Genomic DNA, 24,070 nt, shown 5'->3' on the forward strand with positions numbered 1-24,070 from the left:
GTAAGCTCTATTCCCAACATGGGGCTTGAATTCACACCCCAAGATTGAGAGTGGCACGCTCTACAACTGAGCTATCCAGGCGCCCCAGAAGTCTGGAAGTATTTATAGCATTCCTTATATTCTGGAATAGTTAAAATGATGTAGAGCATAAAGTGGCATCTGTTCCTTGAAGGTTAAAAACAGTTCACCTGTAGCACATTCTAAAGCTAATTGTCCTTTTTTTCTTGATATCTGAACATTTTTTTGGATCTGAAATCATTGCCAATTCTTTTTTCTGAGGTTATTGGTCTAGTTTCTATCTCTTCTATCTCTTCTTTGTTTTGTTTTGTGTTTTGTTTTGTTTTTTTTTGAGAGAGAGAGAGAATGTGGGCCGGGGGTGGGGAGTAGGGGCAGAGGGAGAGGGAGTGAGAGAATCTTAAGCAGAGCCCCACTGAGCACAGAGCCCCACATAGGGCTCAATCTCAAGACCCTGAGATCACAGCCTGAGCTGTAATGAAGAGTCTGACTTGACTGAGTCACCCAAGTGCCCCAGTTTCTATCTCTTTTTAAGAGAAAACTTAGGTAACTTGTATTTTCCTAGGAACTAATTTGTTTTATCCAAGCCTTGTACTAGCCAAAGCATTTCCTTGTAAGTCTCTGAATTGCTTTGGTACATCTTGTTATTTTCCCCATTATCTCTTAGTATTTTGTATATTCATGAATTCTCCACATCCCCAGTTTTAAAAAAAAAATAGGCCTACTATATTAGTTTTATTTACACATACACGCGTGGGCGTGTGCACACACACACACCCAACTATATTGTGTTTCTTAGTTCTAAAGTTTCCATTTAATTCTTTGTTACATTTCTTTTCTGAGATTTTCTACCTTTTTTTATTTGTTTCAGGTATGTTCACAAGTGCTTGTTAAAATATTTTTATGATGGCTTTTTAAAATCCTGTCCAGTAACTCCGAGCTCTGTCTCATCTTCTTTTTGGCAATTGTCAATTTGTCTCTCCTCATTCAAGTTGAGATTTCCTCGGTTCTTTGTATGACAAGTGATTTCAGTTATATTCTGGAGTTTGGAGTATCATGTTGAGAGACTCTGCTTCCTCTTTAATCTTGTTTTAAGCAAGTGGTCATCCTGTTTGAGTTTGCATTTGTTAAGTGTCAACAATTACAATACGCCACACCTCTTGTGATCCTATTTTCCCATTATTTGACTTTGTTCTACAAAGAGCTTCTCTGGGAAGCCCCACATACTTTGGATAATTCCATTGTCCAGTTGTCTCCATTGTCTCTGTATTGAGGACCGCAGGGAGAACTAGGATTTGTTTGTATACTGCTCTTATTTAACTTGTAACATCTCTTCTATCAAGACCTTCAACTATTGTCTTACTTACCTTCTCCCACGAGGGGCTGCCCCAGGCCATTTTCATCCCTCCCTACCTTTCATCCCTACCTAGTCTATCTTATCTTCAATGACAAATTAGAAACACAGGTATGTAGCTTTATAGTAGTCCTGCAAATCTTTCTGGGATAGTTAGGATCTCTCCCCTTCCACCCTCACTTCCTAGGCTGCCTGGGGTTCTAACTCCCTCTCCCAGTCCTTCCTCCTCTAGGGGCCCTGAACTGCCCTTCCACAGAGGATGTTTGTGCCCACACTCAGTTCAGTAACAGCTGTTGCTAGTTAACTTACTCAGCTTACTCCTCCTGGAAGAGTGATGTAATGGCTTCGAAATATTGGACAGAACTTCTGCTTTTGAGCATTGTGTAATTGTTCAACTGGCAGAGCAAACAGTAAAAGCACAGTTCAGTAACATTCTCATCAACATCAGCTCTGGGTCTAAAGGAGGAAGGCCGGTAGGGCTTCAAGAAGGCGGTAGGGGAGAGAGATGGAGAACGCTAGCCCGTCTCTGGAGGGAGAGCTTAAGACCCTTGAAGACTCCATGCCTCAGAAAGATTTGGAGAAGTATCACAAAGTCAGTTAAATACATATATTCTGGCTAACAACCAAGAAAAGGCCTGGACTAGGTGGGATGTGAAAACGGCTTGGGACAGCTGTAGGTGGGAAAAGGAAAATAAGGAAATAATTGTAGAATTTGAAAAAAGAAGAGTTGTAAAAAAATTAAATGATAACAATAGTAAACAAACAAATGGACACACACACACACACACACCTTTCCTAATTTTAAAGTGGACAGTGAAGTCAGCCAAAGTATGGTGCTGGGCTTCTCAGAGACTCTCGGTATAAAAAATTGAAAAATCCCCCAAAAGAGATTTTTCATAATGTGGCATATTGTAACAGTTTACATGTAACAAATAAAGCTTTTAACATCATAAAAAGGAGCAATGTGATTGTGTCCTTCGTGAGAAAGTTCTAGATTTTATTTTTTTAAAAATTAATGCCTATGGTGTAGTCATCCCAGTTTAAAGTGTGTGATGAGCAATCCCTTCCCCTTCAAATCTGACAGTGGCACCTTCAGATTGAACGTGTGGCCATAACAGGAAATGGAAGCCTTTTGCATGGGAAGCTTGGGTCCAAGAGAAGTTCCTCCCATCCAGCTGGACTCTTGAGTAATGTGTTGAGCAAGGTGAGCCTGCTCATTTCTTACTCCTGTGAGAACTTGTTTTAACTGTGCTTCCCTCATTAGGCAGATCAGTGGCCTGCGGGTGGCCTAGTGCATGAGTAGATAAAACTCCAATGTAGAACTTGACCTACTACCTCCATCCTGTTTTCAGGCTGGCTACGGGACAGAAGATGGGAAGATAGTAGGAATGGGAGAAGAGGAAAATATTTGTCTGCGAGCAGGAAATGAAGACCTAAGTCCCTAACAGGTTGAGTGAGTGCAGACTCGGATCTAAAGACTGATGGGTTTTGCACCTCAGAGATGAAATTGTATACATGCTGTGTGTCTCTAGGCTTGCACGGAGGCTGTCTCTGGGTCTCTATCCTTGTATCGATGACTTCTTACCTCTATCCCATAGGCCATTTCAACATCTGGTCTGCTTTCCAGTCCCCCTTCCCATTCTCCCATTTTGTTTCTACCAGTGGGCTTGGTTATTTGATTAAGGAGTTCTGAGAAAAAGTCCATTTATCCATCATTCCCCCCAAATTCCTCCAAAGCAATCCCTCTCCCCTACTGCAAAGGGCTCTCTTACTGTCTCTACCCTTCTGCGTCAAACCTGGTTCCCAGCCGCTCTGACAAACCAGCTTGCCGTAGGGAGAGGCACCGTCCATTCCCTTCTCAAAGCATTTGCATCTGAAGCGACAACAGTCAAAGCTTCAGGTCAACCAAACCCTCTCTAGTTGTGTAATTTCAGACATCAGTACCATGAAACTCTCTTTGGAGGGATTTGTAGGGAGAGGTACTCTGTGTGTTTAGAATTTTAATTTAATAAATAAATCATTTTTAAACTGATACAATGCAGATTATAATATCTACACAAAAGAATTTTTGAGGGTTTCAAGTGAGACAGTGCATACAGCTAGCCCAGTGCCACAAATGAAAAGAGGGTGTGAGGGTGTGACAGGTGGCGGCTTTCTGCTGTGGCGCTATTGCTCAGTTTTGCTTCTGTACCAGGTTCTGGGTGAGGCCATGGGACAAGCCACCAGATATGATCATAACAAAACCGTCCTCCAGGCCTCCAGGAGCTCCGCCTAAAGAAAGAAATTTTGCACACACAGACAGCTTAGCTCCCTCTCTCCCAAAATGTTTTCTTATATATTACCTCACTCAGTTCTCTCATTGTGCTTGGTATGTGTAATTTCGTTAGTCTTCAAGAGACTCAGAGATTCCAAAGGAATTGTCCAAGGTCCACACCCAACTCGGAACAGATGTTCTTTGAGTGAACATAATTCAAAGGGTATGTATATCACAGCAAAATAGTCTCAGTACGAGTAATTGTCACCAAACTACTGAACTCAGGGCTATGGGAGAGGAAAACCAATGAAACTAAGAGAGAAGTACTCAAATTTTTTTTCTGAAAGTGGGCATTTGAGTTAGGGTTCAGGAAATATGATCACTGTAAATGTATTATGATCATTGGAAGTTATCAAAATGCTTCTTAAAATTGAACTTTTCTTCATGCTGTCATACTGTAAGAGCCATATGCGAATCTGTCTCCCTCATCCCACCCCCGTGTGTGTGTGTGTGTGTGTGTGTGTGTGTGTGTGTGTGTAAATGGGGTGGAGGTTAGTTAGTAGAGGGATACTAAGGATGAATATAGTTAGACAGTAAAATAAGGTCTACGTTGTAGTATATCCTCCATAAAAGTGAGCATTCAGTTAATTCCAGAACAAGCCTGTCATTTTAATTATGATTCTATCAACAAGTTTTACTGCTTATGAGAGGTGCTAACATGGACTTATGTTCCATTTTCCCTGGCATGGTAACAAAGGACAAACTTGGGAAAAAAAAAAAAAAAGACAAACTCTGTGGTCAGTGACTTTACCCCCTCTGCTTCCATATGGGACCTGGATATTGAAAGCCAGGATTCTGATTAAATTACATGGCTTGTTCCTACATATTTTCAGTTTTTCCTGCTATTGTGCGTGAGATCTATTTTTCTGTGTAACGGTTAACTCTTTACTGCTGATGTATACCACTGTAGTTTCATGGCTCGTTTGGGCAACCCAAGGTTTGATCTTCTCTTAAAGATCACTCTATTTCCCAGTCCCTTTGAGGATAGAAAGGTGACCATGCTGGTGCTAGAGGAGGACGTTCTTTGATGGTTGGGGGAGCAATTTTCTAGCAAGTGTAGGGTAGAGGCATCTGGGTCCTTCAGTGTGGCATTGGAGGGGCTCTGGAAGTCTGGCCCAGAGTTACCGCGGCGACTGGAAAGTGGTGGCAATGGGGGTCTTCACTGCATCCTACAAACACGCACACATAGAGTATGGTGGGTCTTTCCTTGTTGTGTGGCTTCGGGCTCTAGTTCTCCCGTCCTCCCACAAATTCTGGGAACTGGCTAATATCTTGTGATATGTTCCTTCTTATTTAAACCAGTCCTAGTCCCTTACCCAGTCTCTTTGGATTGCTCTGTAGCAGTTAAAAAGAATTCAATAGGTTAAACCCACTGACATGAAATACCTAAAACATTGTTATGTGAAAAAAACAGAATGCAGTATCACAAACAAAATGGCACATTTCTTCATTTATGTGTATCTTTGCAGATGCCTAGGGAAATGCACCGAGAGCTTCTGAGGAACTACAAACCCAGATGATAACAGTGGCAGCCTTTGGGGAAGAGAGTGGGAGTAGGGAATGGAGTAGGGGAAATGCATTTAGACTTGTGCCTTTTGCCCTGTATACTTTCTCTTGAATTTCTACAAGGAAAATGCTTTCAAGTATTGCTTATGTACCTAACACAGCAAAACAAAACAGAAAAAAGAAAACTAGTGGGCCAGAGTGTAGCAAATAGAGAGCAGGAATCTCTAGCTTATTATCAGCTTGATTCCCACTGAACTAATATTATAAGCATTGTCCCATGTACTACACGCAGCTTAGATGGAACTGAATGGGGGGGGGGACGGAATAAGGAGACACATAAAGAGACAAATACTATATTGTGTTGTAATTGGAAGGATAGCCATACAAAGAGGTTTTGTGGGAGCCCGGGTAGGGGCCTCCTACGCTGATCCAGGAAGAAGGAAGGGAGCATGGCAAAGATTTCCTTGAGAAGGTGACACAGCTCTCCAAGAATAAGCTAACAGAAGGAAAGGAAGGATGCCGTGTGTGCGTGAGGTATTCTGCGAAGTTTGAGCAGGATTATAAACCCATTCTAGCTCCTCAACAGAACTGTTTCTATCCACCACGTGGGCAAGACAGCTGTAAAGCAAGGCATATTAGAGGGGATTGTGGACAACTGGAGGCACAATTAGAGTGTGCGGTCGGTCTGAACCTAAGCAACCATGGGACAGCACAGACAGTTGCCAAGGCCAACTTGGGGGCAGCTGTCTCCATCACTGGGGGTAATGAAGAAACTAAGAGGCTTCCTGGGGGCAGCGTTGTCTTCCAGGCAATGTGTGGGCATTTACAAAGAATTTACCCTGTAAGTTATGGAGGGCTTTGTACAGGCACAGGTTGTGTAACCTCTGATGGGCGAACCAGCCAACATTTGTCTTCCCTGCACTGTGCCCTACAGCTGTGGCCTTGTCCCACCTTTTTGTTATTGTCTACCTTATTTCTTTCCCTCCTTTTTCCTACTTGGTGTCCTCATGGTGCCTTTCAGTCAAGACCCCCCAAAGCCTGCCCCCTAACCATTCTTCCCAGCTTCCATTTGGATATCCAGACTTTACCCTTGTCTCTGAAGCCAATCTTTGGCACTATTAGTCTGACTTTTCTTGGTCTACCTAAGTCTTAGGGCCAGTCTGATAAAGTCAGCCTGCCAATGTGATGATGGAGGGTGACGGCTTGATGAGTCACTGCCCCCAGGAAAGACATTCTTATTTTAGCCAAGCCTCCAGGACAAGCCATCTCTCACCCCAGAGAGAGACACCAATATATGGGAAATCCACAGTCGGCCCTTCTCCTGCCATCTTGATCAAAATGAATAACCTGGGCTCTGCTCCGGCTGTGCATCCTCTTGTCCCGTCTATTGAGGTCCCTGTCTCTATTTCCTTTCTAGTCTGTAAACTCCGTGAAGGCAGCCCTCAGCATGAACCTGCCATAGCAGAGCTCCGGGAAAGTTGGCTTGAACTCGCTCATCCAGCAGAGCTTTATTGAACTCCAACTGGGACCAGGATACTGCTAGTTCTGGCAGCCAGGAGGGGACCTGCTCTGAAGGAGCCAGTCCACTGTGTGCAGAACAATGCTGCTTCCTGCTTTCGGAGGGTTACAGTGGGTGAGTGAGAAGAGATGGTCCAGGCATAAATAAACCTACCAAAAAGCCAGACACATATAAATAGCAGTGCTTCCCACATTGTAGCAACAGCTCAGCTGAGTGAAATATATGGACAGGTTCCAGGACCCTGGTACTAGGAGGAGGACAGTCTTACATTTGAATAGAAAGGCTTTTTTTGTTCCCCTCGAGCTTTCTATTTTATTATGAAGCATTTGGAGCAGTAAAGAGCCGGTAGAGAAAATATCTTTATTCAGACCACCTAGATTCAGTGATTGTTAAACATGTTGGCCTATTTACTTCATCTCTTTAAAAAATAATAATAATAATAAGGAAATAAAGACTACGTGCAGAGTTGTAAGCCCTTATATTTCTCCCTAATTCTATTCCCCTGACTTTTTTCCAGAGATCACTATTCCCTCTGTTTATATTTTTTATTCTCTTACTGCAGTTGTGTAGTCCAATAAATATGTATGACATTGGTTACATTTTTAAAGTTTACATGAACGCACTCATACTTTGGATGTTTTTTGCAAAAAGCTTCTTTAGTCAACATTCTAATGATGTGATACTTCTTTGTTGGGTAAATTTTAATTTACTTGTCCATTTATACACTGATAAACATATAGCTTAATTCTGATTTCTTGTATGTTTCCTTATATGTCTTGTATATGTCTCTTGATATCCTGGTATCTTATATGTCTTCTAAGTTTCTGGCACATAGGGCATAGGAGTCATAAATAAAAATGGGTGATGAATGATTTTTTTTTACAGATAGTTTTTCTGTTTTTTACAACTATTTATATACCTTTTCTTACTATGTCTGTTTTTCTTATTATTATTATTTTAAAAAATTTTCCATCAAGACCTCATGCATTATCCATGAAAAGCAAGGTTGCACACATTCAAGTACCACACCAGATTATTCCCAATTACCTTCATTCCTTTTGAATGACAAGGTCACCTCATTTAGCCACTCTGCCTGTCTGGAATCTACCAACATCTTCGGTAGGGCCTTGTGCCTATCAGCTTGAGATTGTGTATTGGATAGAGTCCCAGGGATCTGTCTACTAAGATATATGAGATTCTCAGGAAAGCCTTAGTAGATGGCTTCATGACTAGTCTCCCATATTAGGTGAGGACACTACCTCAAAACGCTACCATCGCCCAAAACAATTCTTCAAAGCCACTCAATTTTTGCGATAATAGTCTATTGCATGGTCATTTGATATTTAAAATGAAACTGATCAAGCACTTTTTAGGGGGTAGGCATTGGTTCAGGTTCTTTAAATTCATTAAATCTTAATCTTTACTATAGCCTTCAGGCATCGGTATTATTTTTATCCTTCTTACTGATGAGAATATAGATGCTGGCTGAGGTATGTAACCTGCCCAAAATGGCACAGGCAAGAAACGGCAGAGGCAGGATTTCAAACCAAGTCTCATGGGCTCCAGAGCCCATGGTGTTGGGTGAAGATAGAGGACACAGATTTTCACCTTCAAAAAAATGCATAAAACCCATTCCTATCAAAAATGAGAACTTGAAGGGCACCTGAGTGGCTTAGTTGGTTAAGTGTCTGCCTTGGGCTCGGCTCATGATCCTGGGGTCCTGGGATCTAGTCCCGCATCAGGCTCCCTGCTTAGCAGGGAGTCTGCTTCTTCCTCTCCCACTCCCCCTGCTTGTGCTCTCTCTCCGTCAAATAAATGAAAAAAATCTTTTTTAAAAAATGAGAGCTTGAATCGAACAAAAAGAAAATAAACCAACTTGAGGGATTACCTTCAAGACAATTGAAATATACTTTTAAAAAATATCAATGTCATGAAAGACAAAAGCTGAGGACATGTTCCAGATAAAAGGAGGCTGAAGACACAGGACAAAGAAATGTAAATGTGTGATACTGGATTAGAGGGGAAAGGATGCTCTAAAAATGTTACTGGGACTACTGGCAGAATTAAACACAGAATGTATTTTAGATAAATAATATTAAATCAATAATATTGAATTTCCTGAATTTATCGTAGCATTTATGATTAAGGAAGATACCCTTGTTCCTAGGAAAAGCATTTCTTTCACTTTTAGTAATATCGATTACTTCTAATATACCTGTGGATTACTTGTAATTCTTCTATGAATATTTGATTGTTATCTTTTGGCAATTTAAAAAGGAGGGCATGGTATGACTGGATTGATTTCTATTTGTTTTGTTTTGTTTTTAATTGAATATAATTATATGCATATTGAGTGGATCACTGAATCAAGTAAAGAATTAAAACAACCAGGCTGGAGGAGAAAGGAACTGATACTTGACAATGTGATTTTTTTAAATTTTTTTTTTAATTTTTTATGAACATATATTTTTATCCCCAGGGGTACAGGTCCATGAATCGCCAGGTCCACACACCCCACAGCACTCACCAAAGCACATACCCTCCCCAATGTCCATAACCCCACCCCCCTTCTCCCAACCCCCCTCCCCCCAGCAACCCTCAGTTTGTTTTGTGAGATTAAGAGTCACTTATGGTTTGTCTCCCTCCCAATCCCATCTTGTTTCATTGATTCTTCTCCTACCCACTTAAGCCCCCATGTTGCATCACCACTTCCTCATATCAGGGAGATCATATGATAGTTGTCTTTCGACAATGTGATTTTTAAGGATTCGGTGGGTTTCTTCAATGGGAGCACCCTGCCCCTTACTCATTAACCATTCTCTATAAGGGCCATGACTTCCTTCTGCCTCATTAAACGCCAATTACCCTCTTAGTTTTTAAACATGGCATTTGCACCTAAACTCAAACTGTCAAGTTGTATTAAAAATACATTAGCTTGCTTTTAATTTAAGACCTACAGCCTTCAACTAATTTAGGGGCAAAAGGGAGAAAACCCCATTATAAAAATTTAAATTAAATTGCTCTAGTAGGGGAGGGAAAATAAGGAGGGCCTCTAGTCCCTATAATCTTTTGAGACTTGATCTGAGGAGTACTTACCCATGAGGCTCTCCCCAGAGGTTCACATCTGGCGAAGGGCCCTCCTTGATAGTCTGCTAGTACTTCTTTGGCACTCTCGTACAGCACTTGATTATTTTGTCAGGAGCACCCCATGAACTGTATGTGTCTCAAGGAAAGATACTGAGTCAAAGATAACTCCTTTTGACCTCCAGTGTCTGGATACAAAAAGATGTGTATAAATATGTAATGCATTAATCTAAATTTCATTTGTAAAGAAAATGCATATCCGTGGGTGTCTGTCTCTGTGCCTATATCTAGAAGTCAGGGTCTGGTGACTCCAGGGGTCATCCTGCTTAGCCCTTTTTAATATAAATTAAAATTTTATTTTATTTGTTTATTTTCCGAGGTTTTATTTAAATTCAAGTTAGTTAGCATATAGTCTAAGAGTGGTTTCAGGAGTAGAGTTTAATGATTCAGTCTTTTATCCCAGGACTCATCAGAACAAGTGTCCTCTTTACAACCCATCCCCATCCCCAGCTAGCCCACCTGAACCTCTCCCTCCAGCAACCCTCAGTTTGTCCCCTATTAAGAGTCTGTTATGGTTTGCTTAACCCTTTATTTTAGATAAAATTCCAATAAGCTCATACAATTTCCCACCTACAGTAGGAACAAAAAAACTGAAAAAAAAAAAAAAAGAAGGAATGTAGTCTGCTTGTAGAAGAAAACATTCATGGCAGCAGTAAGTGAAAGACCAACAGAGATGAGGGCAAGAAAATTAGGAAAAGGAAAAGTAGGAGTCTGAGAGCAGGTGATGTCGATAAATGCCAATTCACCAAATATGACTCAAATACTCCAGAGTACTCCATATACTCTGGTTCAGCAGTCAGAGAAATACCTGTTTGTAGAAGTTAAAAGAAAAGTGTTCTAGAACATTTAAATTGTTTCTTTTAAAAAATTTTTGACATGTCATCCCTGTCCAAAGTTTAGTAGATGGGGAACGGCTATATGTGTTTTTTATTAATTGTTGTTTTTCCTGGACACTCATATGGTCCCTGCTTTTAATTTTAAAGCAGATGAATTAGAACATTTTGTATTTCTTCCTTCCAAAAAGATCCCCCAAATGAATTACTCTCGTGGCCCTTGACCAAGTTTTGTCAGAAATGAAACATGACTTCCCTCAGGCACCGTTGCAACCTCCTGTGAAGTGACAAGAGAGCCAGGCGTTCTCCTCCTACACAGGCCCACTTCGTAGACACTGCCCCAGCTTGCCTGGCCAAGTTGGCTCGGAAAACAGGGCCTCCTGGTCCTCCGTCCTCCTCCTCCACGGCCAGCTTCCAGCGTCCCGACTTCCTGAAGGCTAACCCCCTGGGTACAAGGGGCCTCTGTCAGTCTCCACTCCCACCGGAAATAAACTCCAGGGGTCACCGCAGTGATGGACTCCACAAAGCATCAGCGCAGGGTCACGGAGCAGATCAGCTAGTGTCACAGGGGGCCACCCGGGAGCCTCGGCCTGCATGTCCAGTGCGGCTCTCCAGGAAGTCCTTGGCAAGGCCTGTCTTTTCAGTGCTCCACGCAGCCGGCCACCCAGCAACTCTTCCTTGAGCCAGGGGCCTTTGCGGAACTCCTGGCCTTTGCTGGCCAAGGCTTCCGCCTTTCAGAGACCAGATGCTGCTGTCCATAACCCAGCACTCCTGCTAGCTAGTTCAGCCATTCCCCCTCCGCTCCCAGAGCCCCAGAAACTGGAGGTTCACAGGCTCCTTGAGTTCCACCCAGTTTCTCAGGGCTCGGGCCCACTCTGAGGAATCCAGCCTCTTTGCTTGGCTAGAGCTCTGCACTCTGAGAACCGCTGGGCCGGAGCTCATGTCTTGGGATCAGGCTGTGTCAGTGAAGACACGAACAGGAAAGGGTCACATGTCCCCAAAGTCCAAGCAGCCCTCTAGGATTAGAAACACAGTGGTGGTCACTAACTTTTTCAGATATTTTTGAGAACTAAGAACTGTGTGACTAGATACTTACATTCTAACCCTTGCCCCCTTTAATAACTACTTTTTAAAATAAACAATGGAAACCATCTAAACACGTGGCAAGGCTCTATACATTTTTAGAGAATTTGGCATTTAATATAATTGTTTATATAGCTGAATTCAGTGACTAAAGAGGCTCAGAGATTAGATCTTTGGAAAATATGTTCACCAGCCATCTAGCATCTGCTTAACTAGAAAAGAGTCTATTTAAAAAAAAAAAAAAAAAAAAGACAAAATGACAGATCCGAGATATGAGGAGAGGAAAGAAATGGGCAGAAATGGGATATGATGTTTGATGACACTAATATTTGAATTGGCATAAAATGCCCCAGTGCTTACAAATTGATTCCCTACCTACACTTTATTCCTGTCCAGTGCTGCTATATAGGGCCATCTGTAAAGTGCAGCCCATCACTAGGCAAGCACAGTATCAGTGTTGTGCAGGCAGGCTACATTGAGACCCAATACACTGGCCAATCATGGGAATACTGGGTCATCATGATCAGCCACCAGGAGTTCTCTATATATGATGACACCCAAGCCCACCTGAAAAAGAAAAAAAATAGTGAAGGAGACATTTGCTATCTGGGCCAGGACACTGGGATTAACATCCCAGATAAACAGAAGAGACTAAGGCTGCCCCAATCCCCAGGGGTAGAGAGTTAACCAGGAGAGCATGGATTCGCCAGGAGAGGCCTCAGTCTGAGATGCTCCTAGATTGTCTTAGAGGACTGCTTTTGAGTGTGACATCACAGGGCCACTAGAAAGATGAAAAGCATAGGTTGCTGGAGGACATCATTTTCACCACATGGCAAAAGCTTGGCTGCAGTAGGAGGGAATGAAGCCAATGGAAACCACAATGAGAGACTACCTTGGGGTGAGCCTCCTGATGATCTTCTTGGAGGCCCTGAAACTACTTGAGGTTACTAGTTCTATTTCCAGACTTCCCAGTTACGTAACCCTTTGGGCTAAGCTGAGGAGAGTTGGTTTTCTGGCATATACAACCAGAATGAACAGACCAACTCAGTAGTTGTTTGGCATTATGTATTTCCTCATACTTATGGGAGTAGAACCACAGAAATGAGAGCTTATAACTCAAACATGCTAAAAAATAGTACTCTAGAACATAGAGAAACAGAATAAAAGGATTGTGGGAGTAGGGGCCATTATTTCCATAGTATAATTGGCATTGTAATTAATAATCTAGCTAATTACATCTATTACACCTTTCTTCTGAATGTCTTTATGTACTAATTCACTTAATCCTCCCCAAAACCCACTGAGGTAGGTGCTAATATTATTGTCCCCATTTTGCAGGCGAGGAAAATCAAGGCATAGAGACTGAGTAACTTGCCTGATGTTTTCCAGCTAGGAAATGGAAGACCTGTGGTCCAGATTCCAGGTAGCCTGGTTCCCCAGGCTTAACCACTACGCACAGGGTCACTCTTTAAACAGAAAGGAATTTGTTGGCATGACTGGTGGGTTAGAAGTCCTGCTTGTAAAAACTATTATAAATGTCATACTTTCTTTGATCTATTGCATTAGTCTCTTCATGACTGATTCCCTTGGAGAAGCTAGCCACATAAGAAAACGAAAGGCTGAAAAGCAAAAGCATTCCCTTAAAAAATTTTAGCAACAGAGCTTGTGAATAATGTGAAAAGAGGAAACACAAACAGAACCTACGTTTGGTCTGTATTGTGGCCATTAATAGGAAGAGAAATATGAGGGAGGAAAAAGCATGATAGCATTAGAAGGAAAAGGGACCAGGACAGATTAAAACAAATATAAAGAGATGGAGACAGCAAGGCAGAGAAGGCAGATATTAAATGTTGCAAAAGAAAGGAATATACACTTGCACATGAGATGCACTGACGCTAAGAGAGAGAGCACGCACCATAAGAAAATAAAATACTACCCACAGAAATCGAGCTACATTGTCAGCTCCCTGAGGACAAGGACTGCATCTGATTTGTTGGCTATTAGCTTCCCTAGAGCCAAGCACAGGGCCTGACAGGGAGTAGACTCGAGAAATAGCTGTTGTCCAAATAAATGAAAAAGGCAGAGAAACACAGAGAAAGGAAGGAAGTCTGTAGAGTATGGAAGCAGGCGGATCTGGGTTCAGATCTTGACTTTCTAGCTTCAGATTTATGCGATCTGGAGTAAGGTGCTCACTACTTTCAATATTTTTGATCTCTCAGTTCTTTGTATGTAAAAGTAAGACTAGGTTCTGGATATTTAGCTATTTTTCTCTTCAAACAGCCCTCCATACTCTTCCATGATGCTGGGGCTGTGACCACATGGCACCTCTGCTGGCCGGCTGAGGAGGAGGAAGGGGCTTCTTCCTGAGAGGCTCATTCTCCTCAAAGCTTCTTCACCGAGCCACAGGCGGTTCTTTTCCTATCGCAGCCATGAAACCCAGTTTGCAGTTTTTCCAGCACCCCGGGGCCCCCCTTCGGACATCTCAGCGGCAGCAGAGGCCTGACATTCAGGTCTGAAGTTTGAGGATTCCAGCCTCTTCCCTCTGTTGCCCCAGTCGTGGGGTGGTGCCTGCTTCCCATAGCTGCTGCCTCCTTGATACCCGAGAGTCCTCTTTTTACCCTTTTAGTTCCTAATTATCAGCTTTATTTATTTTTTTTTAAGATTATTTATTTATTTATTTGACAGACAGAGATCACAAGTAGGCAGAGAGGCAGGCAGAGAGAGAGGAAGTGAAGCAGGCTCCCCGCTGAGCAGAGAGCCAGATGTGGGGCTGGATCCCGGCACCCTGGGATCATGACCTGAGCCGAAGGCAGAGGCTTTAAACCACTGAGCCACCCAGGTGCCCTAATTATCAGCTTTATACCCAGTCAGCAAGACTTTCAATTCCATCTTCTCTATTTTATTTATTGGTTTATTTATTTTTAGACACACAGAGAGAGGGGAGGGAAGGGCAGAAAGAGAGTAAAAGAGGATCCCAAGCAGGCTCTATGCCTAGCACAGAGCCGGGTGCCAGGCTCGATCCCTCGACCCTGAGATCATGACCTGAACAGAAATCAAGAGTCAGACACTTAACCACCTGAGCCGCCCAGGTGTCCACCATTTTCTCTTTTTAAATAACTAGTTTGGTTTCTTTCTCTGCCTAGACCCCGACTGAAACAGGATCATAACGCCTGCTTCACGGAATTGCGAGGCTAGATATCTAATGTGCTCCGAATATTGCCTGACGGTGGTAGGAACACCGTAACTGTGAGCTTTATAATGTAGAGAGACACAGCAGAACATTCGACCAGTAATGCTGGAGATGATACAAACGGGCTTTTGTGGAGAACATGGACTTTATGACTTTTGAAGACTTTGACGGCTGTGCTCTGCCTTTTCCAGGCACAGGCACAGAGAACGTATCCAAGTCAGAGACCATATGCCATTGAGTCTAAGACACCACTGATTGCCACACGTACCGTTAATTCTGTGTATTACTAAGAAAATTACTAATCACTACTGATTAAACTATGGTATATCATAGATTGTGAGGCTCATTCTGATATTAGAAATATTAAAGTGTGAAGAAATATATGCCTTTGGGACACGTGAGTGGCTCAGTTGGTTAAGCCGCTCTCTTCTGCTCAGGTCATGATCCCAGAGTCCTGGGATCAAGTCCCACATCAGGCTCCTTGCTTGGTGGGGAGTTTGCTTTTCTCTCTGCCTCTGTCTGCTTGTGCTCTCTCTCTCTCTCTGACAAATAAATAAATAAAATATTTTTTTTAAAAAAAGAAATATATGCCTTTGAACTGGTGAAATATAGCATTTACACTGAACCATGGTGAATTTTAGGTAATGCTTGATGGATCTATAGTCATTCTTTATCCCTTCTCTATAGCACCAACACTAAAAATATACACATACCCACACACACTTAGGAAAAGTGAAGATGAAGAAAAACATTTCCTGGCCCAGTATAGATCCTTATTCAAGGGTCCCTGAGAAAGTCAACAGTTGGAATCCAGCTCCAAAGAAATAAATCTTTGATTTGTTGTGGCCTGCCCATTTTACCCAAGGGCTCACCTCCCTCACCTGGCAAAGCCTTCCAGAGTATTCTGAGCAAAATAAGCAAGCACACAAACCACAGGCAAATCAGAAGTTTGCTTTCCATTCAGACTGAGAAGGAATGGGAACCTCAAGTGGAAAGTGCCCTTGCTTATTAGCATGACCGGTGGTCTGAGCTAAAATTATCCTGCGTTCAGAACACTCTGTGGGCTTTTATGCATCAAGCTTTTTAAAGCTTCAATCCAAGTATGTTTTGGAATATGGTTATAATCAGAAAAACAAGGACTGCAAAAATAACTCTTTGTGAGTCAATGTATTTCCTGCCCCAAATAAGTTCTTACTATAGCTGGCCCTACACGGCCCTGATCACATGGGGGAAACAGCCTGGGCCTGACGCCACATCACACACCCTCCAGGCTGCCTGTCTATCAAGTCAGTGACCACAAGAAAGTGATGAATCGATGGGCCAGAGGGAGAGAGTGAGGGGCAGGAGCAAGAGAGAAAGATGAGTGTGAGATGGCTTGGCACTTCAGATGGGTTTCATTGGCCAGGGTTGCCTTTCTTGAATTTTCACCCACTGGTCAAATAGGGGGAAACTGCAGCCTGTCCTTTTGCACCCTCCGTCCTCTGACTTGACCCGAAAGTGGAAGACTGCCAGAGAGCCTCAAGCCTCTTCTAGCTCTGCGCACTTGTTGGCAAACACTCGTTTAATAACCCTGGGCGAGCTTCCGTCTTAACTCCCACACCTGTGCCTGGGCTCTGTGAAGAGGACAGTTCAGTCCCAACATGTAAGAACATTGTAAAAAGGAAGATATGGGCTGCCTAATGAATGGGTTTCATGGGACTGTGGAAGTGCTTTCTTCACGGAGGTTAGTCTCAGAAACCCTAAACAGGTTACTGGGAAGAACACAGAGACTAGGCATACAGAGGGAGTCAGATTAATCAGGTGTTGTATCATGTGCCCTGTTTATTGCACACCCTAAATAACAAGCATTGTGGGAGGCGCTAGGGATACAAAGACAAATAAGAGAGTTCTGGCCTCTAGAAGTTCACATCTAATCAGTGTGAAAACAATCAACCCAATACTTCCCAAAAGTAAAAGCTGAGTTGAAGGGTCAGGGTCCACAGAAATAACAGAGAAGGAAGTACATTAAGAGGCGTTTGCCCCAGGACCTTTGCACTTGCTATTCTCCTTTGGCTGGAGTTCCTTTGGCTGGAGCTGAGATATCCTTGTGGCTGAGTCCTTCAGCCATGCCCAGAAAAAGCCAGCATCAGGGAGAGGAAGGTAAGATAGATAGATCTATAGGGTTTGTATCATCCCTGAGATCTTCCAATCAAACCATATGTACACAATCTCTTACCATATTACTTGCCAACTTTACCCACAGCACTTTGTTCACATGCGTGTCAGCTTTTCTCTGCACCAGATCTCTCATAGATGATCCGTATTTCTGAATCACATGTATTCTGGGATAAGCCCCTCACAGAAACCTAAGTCACGCCCTCTCCTGGGGTTACTAAGTAAACAATCCAAGTCCCCCTGTGCAGCAAAGACATGGCCCCCTGGAACTCCAGGCTGCAGCTGCAGCGGAGGTCAAGGGCAGTGCTATGCTATTGCTGGCTGGCATGCCTCATGAGAACCATTTGTTTTGAGTCTTAAAAATTTTGCAAACCAGGAGTCCCTGGGTGGCACAGTTGCTTAAGCTGAGGACTCTTGGTTTTAACTCAGGTCATGATCTCAGGGTCGTGAGATCAAGCCCCGCATCAGGTCTGTGCTCAACATGGCATCTACTTGAGACTCTCTTTCCCTCAGCCCCTTCCCACTGTGCACTCTCCCTTCCTCTAAAAATAAATAATTTTCTTTTCTTTTCTGTCTTTCTTTTTTTTTTTTTCTCACCAGTTGATGACATGTTGGTAGCTTGAAGTCAGCCTCAGTGTGATTATTGAAACCAGATCAGCCAATGGTACATATCAGGGCTCCTCTCCTTCTATAAAGCCGGCTGGTAAGTATTTACTAGCACACCATCACTAAGGATGATCCGTCTGGGTTGCAGGGAAGAGCTTCGACCAAATGATTCCATTAGCAAGAGTGAGACAAAACATATGTAAGGGGACGACGGGTACCCTCTTTGGCCCCCCTCAGGGACAAAAGTCCTCACATGCTCTATGCTCAACTACTCCCTAAAGGAGGGGCTGGCAAACTTTCTGTAAAGGGCCAGGGAGTCAGTATTTTCAGCTTTGCAGACCTTCTGGTCACTATTGCTACTATATAAGTCTACCTTTATAGCACAGAAGTAACCCTAGATAATATGTAACCCTTTGCTGGGGCACAATTTCATTTATAGACACTGAAATTTGAATTTCCTATCACTTTTACATGTCACTAAATATTATTCTTCTTTTGATCTTTTCCCGGCCATTTCTGGATGTAAAAACCATGCTGAGCTCACAAGCTGTACAAAATCAGACCGTGGACTGGACTTGGCCTGTGGGCTTACATTTTGCCCAGCGCTATCTCAAAGTATAACACATTGAGTAGATGGGAAACATGACCCCGTCCCAGTGAACAGCGATAACATTCTCATTACTGGGAAGTTTTTGCACTGAGTGCTATCCTGAGAACTTTATATACATTTCCTCATTTAATCCTTAAAATGATCCAAAAGTAAATAATATTATTAAGATTTGGAAAAGAAAAATAACGTGGTCAAGGTCACACAGCGGGAACACGGCAGAGCTTGCTAGGATCTGGATTCATTTTTGCCTAATTCAAAAGTCTATGCCCTTAGCCTCTGAGACCCTCATTTGAAATCCTGGGTCTTGTGTGCAGGAAATAATCCCGAACACCAACTCCCGTGTTTATCCTCCTTCGGCCACATCACATACAGTCAGTCCATTTTCCCTCTTTCTTCCCCCAATGCACGGGCCCTGCGAGGCATCCAGCAGACTCACCCTAGGATGGGCAAGGCCACATTTACTTTGTCTTTTTTAAAGGAACTCCATAAAATGTGCAGTAGCACTAGTAGTTTGAATAGCACTTGCAATTTATTGCCAAAAATCAGCCTAAGGAGAGGGACCTGGGTCCCAGGAGGAACAGCGGAGCCCTGGACTGGACACCATCCTTGACGGACATAGGACAAGTCCAAGCTGAGGAATGTCTTCTCTGTCTCAGGAGCTGGCAGGACAAAGCTAGGAGCTCTGCTTTAACCATTTTTAAAATGAGACACGCAAAATTAACTCTAGAGAGGACAGTGACTCCTGGAGGAAAAAAATGTATTTAGGTTGTGTATTTGTGTGTGTTTGTGGAGGTATAGTTCAGAATATTCAGCAATGGAAGAAAAAAACACAAATTATAAGGTTAAATTATTTCTGGAAAATTAAATGTCATAATTTCTGTAATTATCTTACTACTACTTTAATAAAAAAAACTGATGAAACTTATTAATATTGCTAGCTCTAAGTGAGATGTTTTATTATTAACAACAAAAAAATGATAAATGCCTAAAACAAATAGTGTGACTGAACTACAGACAGATTGTCAAGAGCATAAATAACTTTGTATATCTTGAGTTCTAAGATAAATCAGAGGGATAGTGACCTGGGTGCAATTGAGTGGTGTTCTGACAATGATTTTCCAGTTTAGGTCAGCCCTGACCACAGATGATCTTTCACTTGGCCATTAATTTTGCTCAGCTTTGAAATAAGCCTAATCTATCCTTGCCAGTAAAACTCAGAAATCCAGGCACACATTTAAAGGAAAATTTAGTTCAACCTTGAAGACCAAGATGAACATTTACTGGCTTACGGAGAAAGTTGATTTGTCCCTTTGGGAAGCTAGCTCTTTAAATAATAAAGTGCCATGCTCTGCTTAACCTTGAAAAAGGTCAAGCTACCTGTGATGGAGCCCAGGCTTCCAAAGAAGAAGCAGATTGCAGAGTGGGAATGATCGAAAAGACTGATCATTGAGAAGACTGATACTCTAGCGCTGGTGAAAGTTTGGGGAACTTCGGATGGTTGTGTAAATCGGTGCAAACTTGCTGGGGGAAGGATACTTCTTGGAGGAAAAATTTGGCAACATGTAGAAAAGCCTTTTTTAAAAGTCTTGGCTGGAGAAAGGGATGAAAGGATGGGGTAACTGGTGATGGACATTGGAGAGGGTCATGTGTTGTAATGAGCACGGGGTATTATTTAAGAGTGGTGAACCACAGACCTGTATCCTGACACAAATAATACATTATATGTTAATTAATTGAATTTAAATTTAAAAATAAATGAAAAAAATAAAAATCAAAGTCTTTGATGTAGAAGTCCCACCCCTAGAAATTTACCCTAAGGAAATAGTTGGACTAATGTGTTAACATAAGCAAACAGGATGTTAATTACCAGAGAGTTTGCAGTGCTGATAAATTTGAACTGAACATTTATCAATAGGAATTTTATTCAATGATTATGGCATATCTACACAATGAGAAGTATGACACCATGAATTAGAATGATACGCTATATATTTGTAGACATGGAAAAGAGATGTTTATAGACTAGTAAGTGGAAAAAGACTATGTGACCTTTGATTCTATAGCGGTGGGAGACGTGTGTGCATACGTAGGCTTTGTGTGTGAGCGCATGTGTGTGTGTGTGTAAGCATGCACATAGAGCAAATCTGAACAGCACAATTTTTACAGAAATAATTTTTGAGTGGTGTCAGCTTAATTTTAATCTTTATATATCTCTGTACTTTCTGAATTTCTAGGAATGAGTATGCATTATTTTCTTAATCCGAAAATAATTTACATTAACAAAAATTCTCCAAGAACTAGCTAATGAGAGCTGGATATCTTCTTCCTTTAGTTTTAACCCTCTGGTTAATTCTGATACCACTTTTTTCTTTTTCTTTCTTTCTTTCCTTCTTTCTTTCTTTCTTTCTTTCTTTCTTTATTTTTTGATATCACTTTTTTCTTCATGACATCTGCTGTGATGGGTCCTCTACCATAGGCTTCTCAGAGGCTGAGGTGTTCAGTTACTTCCATTTTTTTTTGAAGCTCTTAGCATATATGTATATATATTTTTTAAGATTTTTATTTATTTATTTGACAGACAGATCACAAGTAGGCAGAGAGGCAGGCAGAGAGAGAGGGGGAAGCAGGCTCCCTGCTGAGCAGAGAGCCCGACGTGGGACTCGATCCCAGGACCCTGAGATCATGACCTGAGCCGAAGGCAGAGGCTTAACCTGCTGAGCCACCCAGGTGCCCCATATGTATATGTTTTTTAAAAAAGAAATAACTAAAGAGGGTTCCAAAATTTGTAGTCTATTAGAATTGTTTACATGTAACAAATTACTGCTTTTCTCATCAAGAAGAGCATTCTATATAATTGTATATAACAAACAGGATTCATGGGGAAGGTCTACTCTCCCTGTATACAGACTATCCCAGAGTAGAGAATACAGTACAGTAGAGAGTAGAGTACAGTTGGCCAGAGCTTTAAAGTGGTATCGTGAAGTTCCTCCTCTTCCAACTGCCTGGCTGTGTACACCTTTGGAGATAATACCAGAAATCAAAATATCCAAAATCATAATTTGAGGCCATTTGGGAATGTGTGCCTGGGGTCATCGGGTCTTCCTGATACCGCTGTAAGGGGCTCTGTCTCTGTTCCAAGCTAGACTGACTCAGTACAATGGCGTGCTCCCTTCTATCCAGCCCACATTTCTCTCAGTCTGGCTTTTCCAGGCTGTACTCTCAAGCTCTGGGCTTAGAGCTCCCCATATATAGTCTAGGTGCTCCCTGGGCTATTTCAACCCAACAGCTTTTGCACTGGCGAGTGTGGCCCCTGAGAAGCCTGGCTGCGTGATGCGGTACAGGAAGGGCCCAACAGCAGAATGCCGTGCTGCGGCTTCTCTGCGCCCTGGAGAACCAAAGTTCTGGAAATAGTGATTTGGGGGCTGTGGCAGGACAACAATGTCCATGATGGGGAACTACAGCACTAGGGGTGGACGAAGGAACGTTAGACACCTGTCTGTGTCCAGGAAACTCCAGATACAACCCAAGAACCATAGGTGCACTAACATGACATCAAGATCCAGACTAAACGCGGGAGTCTTGTCAACCTTTCTATATGACAGGGAGACCAGGCCCTGCCCAGATGCTGCATCTGGATGACTGAGCAGGCTAGGTTTTGCATCTTCAGCAAGACAGAGATGGGTCATTCTCACAGTGACTTCTGGAGAGAACCAGCTGAGCCCGCTGCCATGAAGCTGCTTGTGCCGAATTCCTCTGTGAGCCAGACAGAAGCATTCACGGGGTACTCAGAGACCTCAAGCAGCTTCCACGGTGAAAACTGAGCAAGGGTGACCATCACAGAAGAAGAAACAAATTTAAAACACAGCAAAGTATTTCTGCAAGCCGAAAGACCTACAGGTGGCATCAGGAATGAACACAACAGACAAGAAGTCTGGCAAGTGGTGCCATAAACAGGGCAGAGGCTCTGAAAAACATTTATTTAAAAAGATTTTTATTTATTCATTTTATCAGAGAGAGAGAGACCACAGCAGGGGGAGCAGCAGGCAGAGGGAAAAGCAGACTCCCCACTGAACAAGGAGCCCGATATGGGGATTGATCCCAGGACACTGGGATCATGACCTGAGCCAAAGGCAGACGCTTAACCGACTGAACCACCCAGGTGTCCCTGAAAAACATTTTTTGTTTGCTTTTGAATCTTCTATTCAAGTGACATTGATAGTCCATGCATTTGATGTATACATTAATTTATGTAATAAACTCCATAATTACACAAATTAATTTCCATTTATCCCTACTCCCCCAACTTCCATGCTGCTTTCATTATAGGCAATCATGTTAATGTATTTACTGTGGATATTTTCATTGCAAGCATTTTTGCAAAACGTGCAATGTTTTGTGTTCATGGATTTCTAACTTAATAAATGGTTATGTTAAGCATCTCATTCTGTTTCTGGCTATTCCACCAAACATGAGTGTGGCTGTGTGTTGCTGGATTCCATATTGCTCTGTGTATATCATTGTTCCTGACTGCTGCCTAAGGTGCCAATCCTTTGCCTCCACAACACGTTACCCATTTGCTTTCCAGTGATGGACAGACACCCACAAATAATGTTGCAGTTAACATTATTGCATATGTCTTCTCATAGACCCGTGTGAGAGTATCCGAGGGATATATACCCAAGAACTATATTGCCGGAACCCTGGTTGTGTGTATACTTAATTTGACCAAATTCTGCAAGATTGCTTGCCAGAATGGTTGTCCCAATCTATATGTGCATTAGCATTGTGTGAAAACTCCTCTGTCTCCACATCCCTAGGGGAGGGATCATTTTCAAGAAGTAGGTCACAATATGGAGTCCTTCCCTTTTAGACTATGGACCCTTTGTGTCTTGCTCCTAGACTGGATGCCTGAGCTCAAGGCCCCCAAAGAGCTGCTGGGAATTGGTACTGAGAATGCCCATTGCTAGTGCTTCCTGGAAAAAAGACGAATTAATGTGGCTATTGTAAATCAATCATTTAGCAAATATTTATTGAGTGCCCACTACGTGCAAAGCTCCGTAACTAATGGAGAAAATCTCGTGTAATCTGTACCTTTTTTGTATTTGGAAATTAATGGAAAAGAATGGTATTGATATAAATTCTTTTTTAAAGATTTTATTTATTAATTATTTCTCAGAGAGAGAGAGAGAGTGGGGGGCGCAAGTAGGGGGAGCAGCAGGCAGAGGGAGAAGTAGGCTCCTGCCTTGCAAGGAGCCTGATGGGGGACTTGATCCCAGGACTCTGGGGTCATGAATGGTATTGATTTAAATTCTTCCAAGTAAATAACCACAAGCACACAAGGTTATAAACGAAAATTTTAGGATGCTGTGGGGAACGCTTATCTAAACAAGAATGAAAACATCACAGGGACAAGGAGTTTCAATACTGTGCTCCAGCTTCTAGAAGAGTGCTTGACATCGAGTTGGCCCTTGGAAATATTCACTGAATGAATGGCGAGATGAAAAGAGGGTCAGTGTTTAGGACGGGCCTCCCTAAGAACATGATGCTCAAACTAAGCCTTGGAAGATGAGCAAGGGTTAGTCAAGACAATGTGATGGTGGTGGTGGTAGCCGGTGGGGGCACCAGGAGCTCCCCTGGAGAAGGAGCTGGAGATGGCTGCATCAGGTCAGCAACGCCTAAACCCGTCTGTGCAAATACCTTCCCTGGCCGCCTCAGGCACAGGTTTCCTGGGATGCTGCTCCC

General features: G+C 42.6%; 1 long non-coding RNA gene across 1 annotated transcript; it reads left to right on the forward strand.

The window, feature by feature from the left end:
* Positions 1 to 11,724: 11,724 nt before the first annotated feature.
* On the forward strand, positions 11,725 to 20,058 carry LOC116593154. Its single transcript, XR_004286779.1, has 3 exons — positions 11,725 to 13,191; positions 17,713 to 17,815; positions 19,696 to 20,058. It is a non-coding gene; the product is annotated as an uncharacterized LOC116593154 (long non-coding RNA).
* The last annotated feature ends 4,012 nt before the right edge of the window (positions 20,059 to 24,070 follow it).

This window comes from Mustela erminea, chromosome 6 (assembly GCF_009829155.1).
Source record: "Mustela erminea isolate mMusErm1 chromosome 6, mMusErm1.Pri, whole genome shotgun sequence".
In the NCBI taxonomy this organism is placed as follows: domain Eukaryota; kingdom Metazoa; phylum Chordata; class Mammalia; order Carnivora; family Mustelidae; genus Mustela; species Mustela erminea.